This window comes from Dama dama, chromosome 11, assembly GCF_033118175.1.
Source record: "Dama dama isolate Ldn47 chromosome 11, ASM3311817v1, whole genome shotgun sequence".
Classification (NCBI taxonomy): Eukaryota; Metazoa; Chordata; class Mammalia; order Artiodactyla; family Cervidae; genus Dama; species Dama dama.
The window spans coordinates 84,735,004-84,746,518 of record NC_083691.1 but is presented as its reverse complement, the minus strand read 5'-3'; the positions used below and the strand labels follow the sequence as shown (position 1 = coordinate 84,746,518).

The following is an 11,515-nucleotide window of genomic DNA, read 5'->3' as shown; positions in this document are numbered from 1 at the left end:
GGATGGGGAACACATGTAAATCCATGGCTGATTCATGTCAATGTATGGCAAAAACCACTACAATACTGTAAAGTAATTAGCCTCCAACTAATAAAAATAAATGGTAAAAAAAAAAAAAAAAGTTTCTTTACCAGGGTCTTAATGCTGCAAATAAGTTTGTTGAGCAGAAGCAGGCAGAAGAGCACTTAGGACATTCTATGTGAACAGAGAGCAAGCACAGGAAAATCCAGGCATGATGGGACACATGAGAGCTTGAACCAGTCAGGAGGGCCGGAGCAGCTAAGAGAAATGTTATCACATCCAATTTGCAGATGAAGAAACTGAGGTTCAATGTCCTCAGTGATTTGGGCAAGGTTATCAGCAATCAAGATCAGAGTTGGGACTTGAACCCACAAGTCCTGATCTCCAGTCTGTTTTAGGGCCCTTTACAAATCTTTGTTACTCCTTTAGCAATCCTAAGGTGCCATGGTGTGTCAGATAAATATTTCTTTCTGTTAGAGCTGAAATTGTCATCAACAAAAAATTCATCTTGTTGAGTAATTTGAGGGGGAGATGATGTCATCACGGTCACATGGTGCAAAGTCACTGGATTCCGTGTACCCACACACACACACACCCCCATGAGTTATTTATAAATAGAAAGTTTATTTTAGTCAAAATGTCATTTGCTAATGAATAAAGCATCTCATCTTTATTTGTTTAGTTATACTCCACATAGTAAAGGTGAGCGATGTGAACTATAATTAAATTATTTTCAATTTTTTATTTCAAATTGAAACAAAATGTACCACATACCCGAGCTGCAGGAAGAGAGCTTTCGATTATCCCTCCTGCTGTTACATCACTCTATTATCACATCTTTTCTTTTCCTCATGTTTTTAATGAAAATCTTCAGTCAATCTAACAATAATCAAAAATGATTCTGGATCAACATACACAAAATGTGGGGAAAGTAGCAGCTTGCTCGAGTCCAGGCAAATCACAAAATAAAACAGAAGTCATTGGTGAATTAGCGATTTAGTTTATTTGATTTGTTTTCTCTATAACTGGAAGCTAGCAAAATTACTTCTGCAGTTTTGGATATTAAGAATCTAGAATTCCTGAATCTGAATGTTTCTGTCTCCATAATTGACTGATAATGAAGGAAAAGTCATTTCCTGTTCTTTTTAGTTTTACTTTCTGCTCATGGCATCTCAAAAGCTTTTGGCTGGAACTGGATACAAAGACCTAACTGCAGAAGAAGGTTGCAGAAGTCCAAAAAAAAAATTATCAAGACTCTTAAACATACAAAACATCATTACTTCATTCATTCTAATGTTCCTTTTTTTCACATAACCCCAAATTAATGACTTATTGTATTCATTTTCTATGTGCAAGACAGAAATCCATCTTAAACCTATCCCTCTTCTAAAAATCTGCTGTTTCTTAGAAGGTTCCTAGGTAAATTCCCAGTTAAATAAGTTGCCCTAGAAAACCTCATACCAATATTCCTATGTGATCACAGTTTCAGAATGACCTTTTTCCTGCCCCATGCCTGGAAATCACCTTAAAATTCAATATCAGAGGATGAACTTTTCTGGTTCCATTTCCCAAGTGTCCTAAACGTAATTATATCCAGTGTGTTGGTAGTTATTCTCAAGAAGTGCTCAAGGACACGAAAGCTTGCCTCTCTATCTTGGTCTGCTAGTCCCCCTCTCCTTTCATGGAAATGCTGTATTAAGTGAGGAAGACGCAACTGTGCTGGGTGGTCACAACGGCTGTGATTACCTCTATGCACTTGCCTTACAAAGGCACTGGAAAGTCACTGAGAAGCGCGGCAATTTCTTACATTAGTTTGCAAGAATCCTGGCTGCCCTAATATGGTGTAAAACATGAATATCATGACCTCAGTGTTCTCAGAAGGTGTTAGTCTTCTTCCTGCCTCTCTTTCAGGGAAGTCCTGAGTTATTTTCCTTAGAAAGAGTGGATGCAGTAAATCCATGGCTGATTCATATCAATGTATGACAAAACCCACTGAAAAAAAAATAATAATAATAATAAAAAAAAAAATTAAAAAAAAATAAAAAATAAAAAAAATAAAAGCAAATAGTCCTGAGTATAGCTTGAATACATGTCTGAACTCCTGGCTTCAGGTCAAGCTAACCCACAAAAAGGAGAAATGTAAGCTTGTCCTATCAGTGAGCCCTGCTCGGCTCTGACACCACTGAGGAGAGTGACTTCAGAGACTGGCTCTAGCTGGTCCGCATGCACTGGCTGGGCGTCACGCACGCTGGTCGCCCAGGGTGATGGTTGGAGGCAGAAGCCCCTCTCACCTAAACCTGCTGGTGCAAAAGCCAGAGGAGTCATCTGAGTTCCTGTCCTAAATAATATGACTCGGGTTAAAACTAGAGAGATGCACCGGCATAGGTCTTTATATTGATGCAAAGAGACCCTGATGTAGGAAGCAGGGCCTGGATTGAAGGGAAGCAGGAGGGTGTTTGAGGAAACTGCATAATGTATTGGGTGGATGGTGGGATTTATTTAAAAGTCCATAGATGGAGCTGACCTCACCACAGGAGACCCCCTCCCCTAGCCAGGCTGGGTCTGCACTTGCCCAGGCTGGTTGGTACACTCCTAAATCAGAGGTACATTCTCAGGTGTGTTCTGCAGGCTCGACCCTTTACTGCTGATGCATAAAATGAAGCCAATAGAGCTGAGGAAATCTTTCAAGCACATTTTGGCTGTCTTGGGAAAATCAGCACTAGTTATTAGGTTCTAGTGTAGTTGACAGAATTTCAGCAGAGAGCCCAGGACTGGTTTGCAGGCATGTGAGGAAGACTGATGGAGTTGATCGCCACAAGTGCATCCCATTGTTCTCCATGGGTCAGAAGAAAGAGATTACAGGGTGAGCTGAAATTCTACCAACCATTAGAATAATAGTGGTACCAGGAGATACAGAAAGAACTGGACATGGTATTTCAGGTGGAGGAAAGCAGTGGAATTTTACATGTTTTATATCCACATTGGCTGCTGTGTGGATCAGTTGTGTAGTCTTTAAAAGATCCAGTTAAGAGTATTCTTCTTTCAGAACAGACTGATATGCTTGCTCTATTAGTCTATAAATTTTCGAAAGGTAAATGGAACTATAGATAAACAGCATCCTCCAAACTGGGATTTAAGTGGTTGTGCTATATCAGATCCTACCAGATTCCTTGATAAATAGGGAGGGTATCAGAGAACGGTGCCCTGGTGGGAAGGATCAGGACAGGGAGAAAGCCCTAATCTGTCTTCTTATGGAGGATGCCCATATCAGTCAGGGCAGGCTAACATCTGCAAACCCTCTTTCACTCCCTTAAGATCCTTGCCCAAATGTCACCTTATTGAAGAGACCTTTTATGGCCAGCCTACACAAGACAGAAGTCCCATACCTACCCTGGTCCTTCTTGTCCCTCTTATTTTTCTTTATTTTTCTTCTACATCATGATCATTGTCTATAGCACTATATATTTTACTGAGTTATTTATTTTCTGTATCCCCTCACTAGCACTTAAGTTCCATGAGGCCAGGAACTTGACCTGTTTCAATCACTGTTGTACCCCTAGCACTAAGTCAGCACCTTTGTACTAGCCATTTAATAGTTATTTTTGCCATGACTAGTACATAGTGGGAGAGGCAAATTAGGAAATTGGGACTGACAGACACATACTACAATATATAAAATAGATAACTAATAACAATGTACTGTACAGCACAGGGAACTCTACTCAATACTCTGTAATAATCCATATAGGAAAAGAATCTAAAAAGAGGGGATATATGTGTATTTATAGACTTCCCAGGTGACTCAGTGGTAAAGACTCTGCCTGCCAATACAAGAGATGCAGGAGACACAGGTTCGATCGCTGGGTCAGGAAGATCCCCTGGGATAGGAAATAGCAACTCACTCCAGTATTCTTGCCCGGGAAATCCCATGGACAGAGGAGCCTAGTGGGCTACAGTCCATAGGGTTACAAAGAGCCAGACATGACTGAGCAACTGAGCATACACACACACACACACACACACACACATCTACCAAATGTAGCAATTTAATAATGTACTTGAGGTGTCATTATTCTTTTACATTATACAACCAGGAAACTTAACAATATTAAAAATATAGTCTAAACTAAAAATAAAAATATTACATGGTAACAACTTCGTTCATAATAACATATGCTCAGTAGCATTCCCTTTCCTATTTATCTAAGTCAAAATTCAATCATTCACTTCCCCTCTTCCCTATCCATAATTTGAGTTGTACTGCTCAAATGAAAAAAAGATCAGATGGTCAGCAAGTTCTATCTTAGAGCATTATATCACATTGATGTCTCTTGTATGAGGGGACAAATGCCAAGTAATTATCAGATGAGAGGTTGAGTGTGTTCACTAAGTTGATTTAACATAAGTATGCTCGCCATATAGGTCTAGAAAACAAAGATAAAGACAGAAATTGGGCATGGCATGACACAAGGCACTTGACATGCATTATCACATTTAATCTGTACAGACATCTTGCAAAATAGAGAAAACTAAAGCTATTTCACCTAAGAGAAAACTACGTCTCAGTGATATTAAGTTAGTATCACAGTAGAATTCAAAACACTGTCTGACTCTAAAAGTCTATGGTCATTTTACCACATCACTGGAGTGAAACAATGAAATATGCTTAAAACAAGTGCAACTTTCTCAGAATTTAAGCATCATTTTAATGGTCACAGTTTATAAGAAAAACTCCTAGATTCATTTCCAAGAATATTTATTTCATATTCAGTTATGAAAATACTTGACAAATGGAGTCAACTTTTGCTATTTTTAGACAAACTGCAAGATTTTGGCTCACCCAGGGCAAATCTTTGTTTAAAGCCCGTTTATTAACCAATAGCACCTACTCTGCTTAATGAATTGTCTTGTTGATATTATTGGCAGTCTGTACCCTGCCTACTTAATTACTGTGCTCTAAAATAATCAATGTTTTTTGCCTCACCAAAGCCAAAGCCAAGGCAAATTATGAGACAGAAAGATGTTTCTGGCTCCTCCCATCTCTTCCTTGTTAGAACCTCGCTAGAGGAGAACAGAGAAGCAAAGGGAATATAGGCTGCAAGAATTGCTCACTTAACAGTAGGTCTGACATGTAAAGGTCAATAACCAGAATCCTAGTAGGCCATCCCAATAGCCAATGTTCAGCTGGCTTGAATGGTGTTCCTAATCTTAGAAGTCAACGAGGTAGTAATCACTTCTGTGTGCACCGTACTGTCTTCTAGATTATTATATAGTGCTCACAATATGAGAATTTACTGTTGGCTCTAATTCACAAATGAGATGTTGAGAATCTTCACTAAACTTAGATATAAAGGAACTAGAATCCACCCAGGTTTATCTGACTCCAGGGCCCATGTCCTTCTCCACCAAACTATGGTACAGAACAGGAGCATTCTAGGTCAGAGAAGGCATGGGCATCTCAAACCCCAGTGCCCATCCATGGAAGCAGGACCTTTAGCTCATGGCTAGATAGAAAAGGGTCATGGGACCAGGCCTAGCTAAGCACACCAGGGCCTGATGCACATACTATTAATATATGTGACATAAGTCAATGAGTCTCACTTCAGTTAAGGCACTGCTCACAGCATCTCAAAAAGTTTTTGGATGGAAGCATGCACAAGGACCTAACTGCAGATAAAAGGTTTCGGAAGAAGACCTGATAGTCCAACAAAAATTATCAAGACTCTTAAATATACAAAACATCATCTACTTCATTCATTCTACTCATATTTTTTCATATAACCCCAAAATATGATGGCTACTGTATTCATTTTCTTTTTGCGAATCAGATAATCACCTTAAACATATCCTTCTTCTAAAGCTATAACTCTGAACTACAGATGAATTAATCAAGGTACTTCCCAGTTATAATCAGCTTTCATCATCACCAGGTTTACTCCTGAACAGGGTACTTCTCTGGTTACTTTGCTTGGGTCCTCCCATTCCGGCCCTTGCCTCACAGGTACAGGTGAAACCAAGTGGATTTCAAGGAAAGCAAAGAAACACTGTGATCCAGATAGCCCTAAGAAGCAATCAAGCAGTTCTCCCATGGGGCGACCCGACCCTCAGTCTGAACACTGGATAACACAGCCCAGTCAGGCCACAGGTTTTTAAAATATATTTTATTAAGGGTATTTACAGAGCAACATCCAAACTCCAGATCCAGCTGCCAAGGACACCCCGTTATGCTTGAGTACTGGCTGGGCATGGTAGGGGGCTCCAACTTCCCACCCTTCTGTTCAGAGATGGGGGTGGAAGGGGCTTCTTAGGGCCAGTCTTACCACTTGGGTCCTCAGGCAGCATGACTTCACCTTGATGCCCAGCACATCCTGTCTGAGTAGCACATGGCACACAGCAGTGTTACCGTGGTATTTAACAGAGTCCTGGATTATCAGGCCATCCACCAACTTTGTAGACTTAGCCCTATGTCCTCAGAATTTCCTAGTACTGTGACCTCACAGGCTTTGATGCCACCTTTCACAATATGCAGCACATCATAGCAGACCCTCCTCTTCACAGCGAGTCCTTCTAGAAGGCTGTAAGGGAGAGACTCTGCCTGAGCAATGGCGCAAAGAACTCTTGTGGCCACATTTTCAGTTTAGAGCTCGACGATGCCCCCAGGGAAGCCGAATCTCTTCTGAACCACAGCAGTCAATTTGCAGATCCGCTGGCCCTTCTCACCAAGAACATTCTGCATCCTGGTGGCCAGAATAATGATTTCTGCCCTGGTTGGTGTAACTCAGACCTTTCCATTCCACAGTAGGCATCTTCAGTCAACTGCTGAATGTGAAACCCATGCGGTTCCGTTTGAAGATGCTATCAGCGACAAACCTCTCCACCTTGGAAATCTGCACTGCCGTCTTGCTGCCGTGTGTCACCATAAGGAAAAGCTACTAACATTTCTTGAGCTCATACTATGCACCAGGTACTTTTTTGAGTTGAGACTTCTGAGGTCCAAATTTGAGTAGTCGAAATATGTAGTTTTGTTTTTCTCTCCATATTTGCACTTATTTTTAACTACTCTATCTCTGAGCTGTGTTTCCTAAAACTTGACTGCAGTAGAAGTTTTCCAAGTAAAGGAAGGAAATTCAGGCCAGGAAATAAGTGGCATGAATAAATGACTGGCAATGTGAAAGGTCTCTACCTGCTTTCGGAAAAGATGAGAAGTATAAGATGGGTGAAATACAAGGCGGTGGACATGGTGGGTGATGATGACAGTCACCATCTTTATTTTACTCTGTGGGGGAAATTTCAGGAGGGAGATTATAGAGAAATAATTGGAGGTGGATAAGAACCTTATAACATCCGGTCCTTTATAACACCTTTTATAACCTTATAACATCACACTCCTTTCATCTCAGTCACTTCAGCTCTCAGTCCATCTCATTCTCAGGAGGAATGTGCTTTAAAATCTAATCATTTTAACTTAGCATCTGTTCCAGGGAAAGCTTAATTTCTGCAAGAAAACTCAGGATGGATTCCCAGTTTCTCCTCAATCCAACCTTCTTTCACAGTGCTTTCCTCATTCTCTTTGATGTGAAATTTCAGAACATCATTGTGTATAATCAGTATTCAAACATAAGTTCAATAAGCCCATCAAAAATCAAGTTCAAATGTTTCCATGATACTTCTTACCAAAAAAAGAGTCCTTTCTTTCTGGCCATCAGAGTCACCACCACAGAGTATATGGGCTGGTCCTACAAAGAGTACCAGACTGAGTGGACAGTTAGAGGCAGAAATCTAGCACCAATATGCTTCCAAAGTTGAGGAGCTCAGTAGGAGGTGACATCACCCTCAAAATAAAGCACTTCGTTTTTCCCATACAAATAAATTACTAAGGCTATGAGCAGCCTTTTGTCCCAACAGAAAAAAACAGGCCTATATAACACATTACTATTTCAATGAGAACGAATAATGACAAAAGATAGATAATTTTGTCTAGAAGAAAATGAGTTGAACCCTAGAAGAAAAACGAAATGTGACTTTATATAAAATAATACAATACATGTAAATAAGTGCCTGTCATAGAGGAAGTAGAGCGATGATGTCTATTTGTTACTAATATCAGTAATAATATTTCATATTTATTATTTTTAGGGCATTGAGAGTGTTTATGTAATCAATTTTTAAAGAGTTACCAAAAAATTCATGGCTAATGTGCTATCATTTCAGTGTAAATTAAATGTAGTGGTTCTGATCCATAATAGAAGACAAACTATATTATGATATGTATTTTAAAAGCTGATGCAAATATGGCAATATTTTAAGTTTTGACAACTGCATGAGAAAGTACTCGAGAGTTATATTATTCTTGTTCATTTTCAAGATGTTTAAAATGTTTTAAAATTTTATATATTATACAATATATAATTATTCTAATCTCCCCAAATAGAAAACACAGCCTTGATACTGGAAGTGGAGGCAAAGAACCTCTAACACTAGATCAAGTGGCTGAGATCTGGCTCTATTTACTTCTTATACAACCTTGAGCTGATCAATTTACTACCTCTCTAAGCAAGCATTTTCTCACATGTAAAATACAAGAACTGAACTAGATCTCTCAGGGTCTTTACTCAAATTTTATGACCAAGTCTACTCTTTGGCAGCTAAAAAAGATGGGGCTAATTTTAATGCTTATTGTCTGTTCCCATATCTTGCAAATAACTGATTGCCTAGAAGGGTCAAAGAAGTACCATTGCTTCTATTACCGATTACATTGTAAAGCTGCCTCAAGTTTGAATAAAAAAATTTAGTGAAAAACAGAAGTTGGTAGGAAACGTGTTGTAAACAATATCACCCCCACATATTTGCTGAATAATTCATAACCACTACCTAGTAGAAGCATAATTTTAAAATGACATTTCCCCCAAATACCTGAATGTTCTGACATCAGTAACAAATGATTTAGTTGACATTACTTTTAAAATTACAGTGTTAAAGACTGACATCTCAGATTTAAGTTTATTTTATTCTTATCAATTTCCTTTCAATCAACTTTGCTGTATTATATTGGAATGAAATATTTGCCATAGTTGACTATCCCTCCTTATTATTGTTCACATATCCTTTTTTAATATTCTTTAGCCAATGTTTTTTCTTTTGAAATATCCCATTTTTCCTCACCAATGAGACCTTTGTTTCATTCAAACTGCAAAAAGTAATTTTGCAATCTGATAAATTAATATAAGAACATTCTATTTAATTCTGTAAGGACCAATATGTTGTGATTTCCAATCTGATACAATGAAAACGTATTTGTTCCATCTTATTTGACTCACCATTATCTTTTATCCTCTCTCCCACTTTGCATTGGCCTCCTCAAACTGCAATTTGCTCCAATTTTTAACAAAACTGTATTTCTGTCCAAATTCTTTCTCAAGTAGGATAAGAAATACTTATGTTTTCTACTGCATCCAAATTACATCACAATACAGTAACATAAAGTGAGATTATATGAGAAATTTTACATAGCAGTACTCTTCACCAGTTATAATTTACAAGGGACATTAGTAACATCTGTGTCTCCGAACTTTAATCCAATGTCAGCCGAGCCTCCCAAGTGAGCCAATCACAGCCCTTCCAGACTTTAATCACAATCTCATAACTGCCTCCCCTTGAGAATGCAAGGTGCTTCCCTGATAGTTCTCAAATCTCCCAGCACAACCTCCAACCCATTCAGGTAATATATACTTCTTAGAAGAATGCAAGGGCCCTCCAGATTTTCTGAATAGGAAGGGCTTCTGGGCAGCTCTCTGATTTGAAAAGGTAGTTGTACAACTTGAGGCCAGCATACATAGAAAGCTTGCTATTTTTCTTAGAGTATATGAACATTCAGATTGTTTGGGGGTTCCCCTCCTCTTAAGCCATCCTTTGGTTCCTCAGCTGCAACAGTGACTTGACTTTTCATTTAACCAGGAAGTCCTATTACAATGAAAGTCCCAGAGGGTGGGAATTGACTCTACTTCTTTATACAGACTTTCAGATGTTAACTATGCTGTGGGATACCGTCTGACTATGACAAGTAACTTTGTGTGAAAACAAAGTCTGCCTTTTATTCAGCCTGAAAGTTTTCTACCTACTGAACAACTGTCATGATTAGCCATCCTGGATAACTCTTTTTACTGAGTCAAAAGTATAATGTGTTGAATTTTTTAAAATTTTATTCACTCTTTCATTTATTCAACAAATATTTATTGAGAACTCACTACTATAGATAAAAAATAAAACCAAAATTAGTATTTTGGGTAGGGTTTTCTGTGCTTATTTCAACCTATGAATTACAATGTTCTTCAAAACTATAGCTTAAGAGAAAATAAAGAAGGGCTAAGTGACGGACCTATGGATAATTAGAAAAGATATCTACCTAAAAGTCTCCATTTGAGCTCACCACCCACATGTGTTTATTCCCTCTCTCTCTCTCTTTCCCCATCACCTCCTAATGCTTCCGTTCATATTTCCCACTCTGTGCTTAACGACAGAAACCTCCTGTCAGTGAGTAATGTGTTACCACAGATGGGAAGCACACCAGTCTCCTTAAACTCATCTCTGCCTTGGATAGATCAGTTAGTTGTAGTGCCAGTGGGTCCTCTAGAAAGTGGGCACTGAAATGAAGTTAGGAGTGTAAGAGGTTTATTGAGTTGTGATTAGAGAAGTAGAGTCATGTTTATGAGAAATAAAAAATGAGAGGGAGCAGGATGGGACAGGAAGAAAATCAGATCACCACACAGATCTGACAAAGTCTTGCCAACCCAGTGAGGAGCAGTGGAACATAACTTATCGGGTAGAAAAGGATGGGTTCTAGTACCTCTATGCTCAGTAGCTGGCTAGTCATTGCCCAGGAAGAGCATAGCTTCATCTAGAAAACTGAAGTGGATCCTAAAGTCATTAGCAGCTGGACGCTATCACTGACCACACTCCCTATAGCTGAACATCAAGTCCTACCTTGAAGGAAAATCCAAGCCCAGGCAACTGAAGTGTTTTCAAGCACAAAGCCCTAAGGAAATGGGATAAGACTCTCCTCAAACTCAGTCTATGAACAGGGGCAGAGAAAGAGCTGCCTAAAAGGAATGTAGGCGGACTGGGAAGAGTAATCAAAGGAGATATCCAGAACATCTCTTGGGCACCTGAGTCACGGAAGACCCAAAAGACTGTGAGAACCCCAGAGTGTAAAGACACGAACCTAGTGCTTTAATCATCTGAATCCAGACCAGGAATCATTCCTAACTCTACCACTTAAGAGCCTGGTGATATTGGTTATTACCCAGTCTCTCCACATTGTAGCCTCCTAATCAGAACAAAGTATGAACATAAGAGGAGTATTGAAAGTTAAAGATAATGATAAAATCACTATAACATATTAATGCTCAGTATTAATGAAGGTCTGACCTAAATAAAATCCTTTATGATTACACTGTAGAAGTGACAAACAGATTCAAAGGATTAGATCTGATAGAGT

General features: G+C 39.0%; 1 pseudogene; it reads right to left on the bottom strand.

Annotated features, from left to right (window-relative positions):
* Window positions 1–6,243: 6,243 nt before the first annotated feature.
* Window positions 6,244–6,941, bottom strand: LOC133065336 (small ribosomal subunit protein uS3-like; annotated as a pseudogene).
* Between the last annotated feature and the right edge of the window lie 4,574 nt (window positions 6,942–11,515).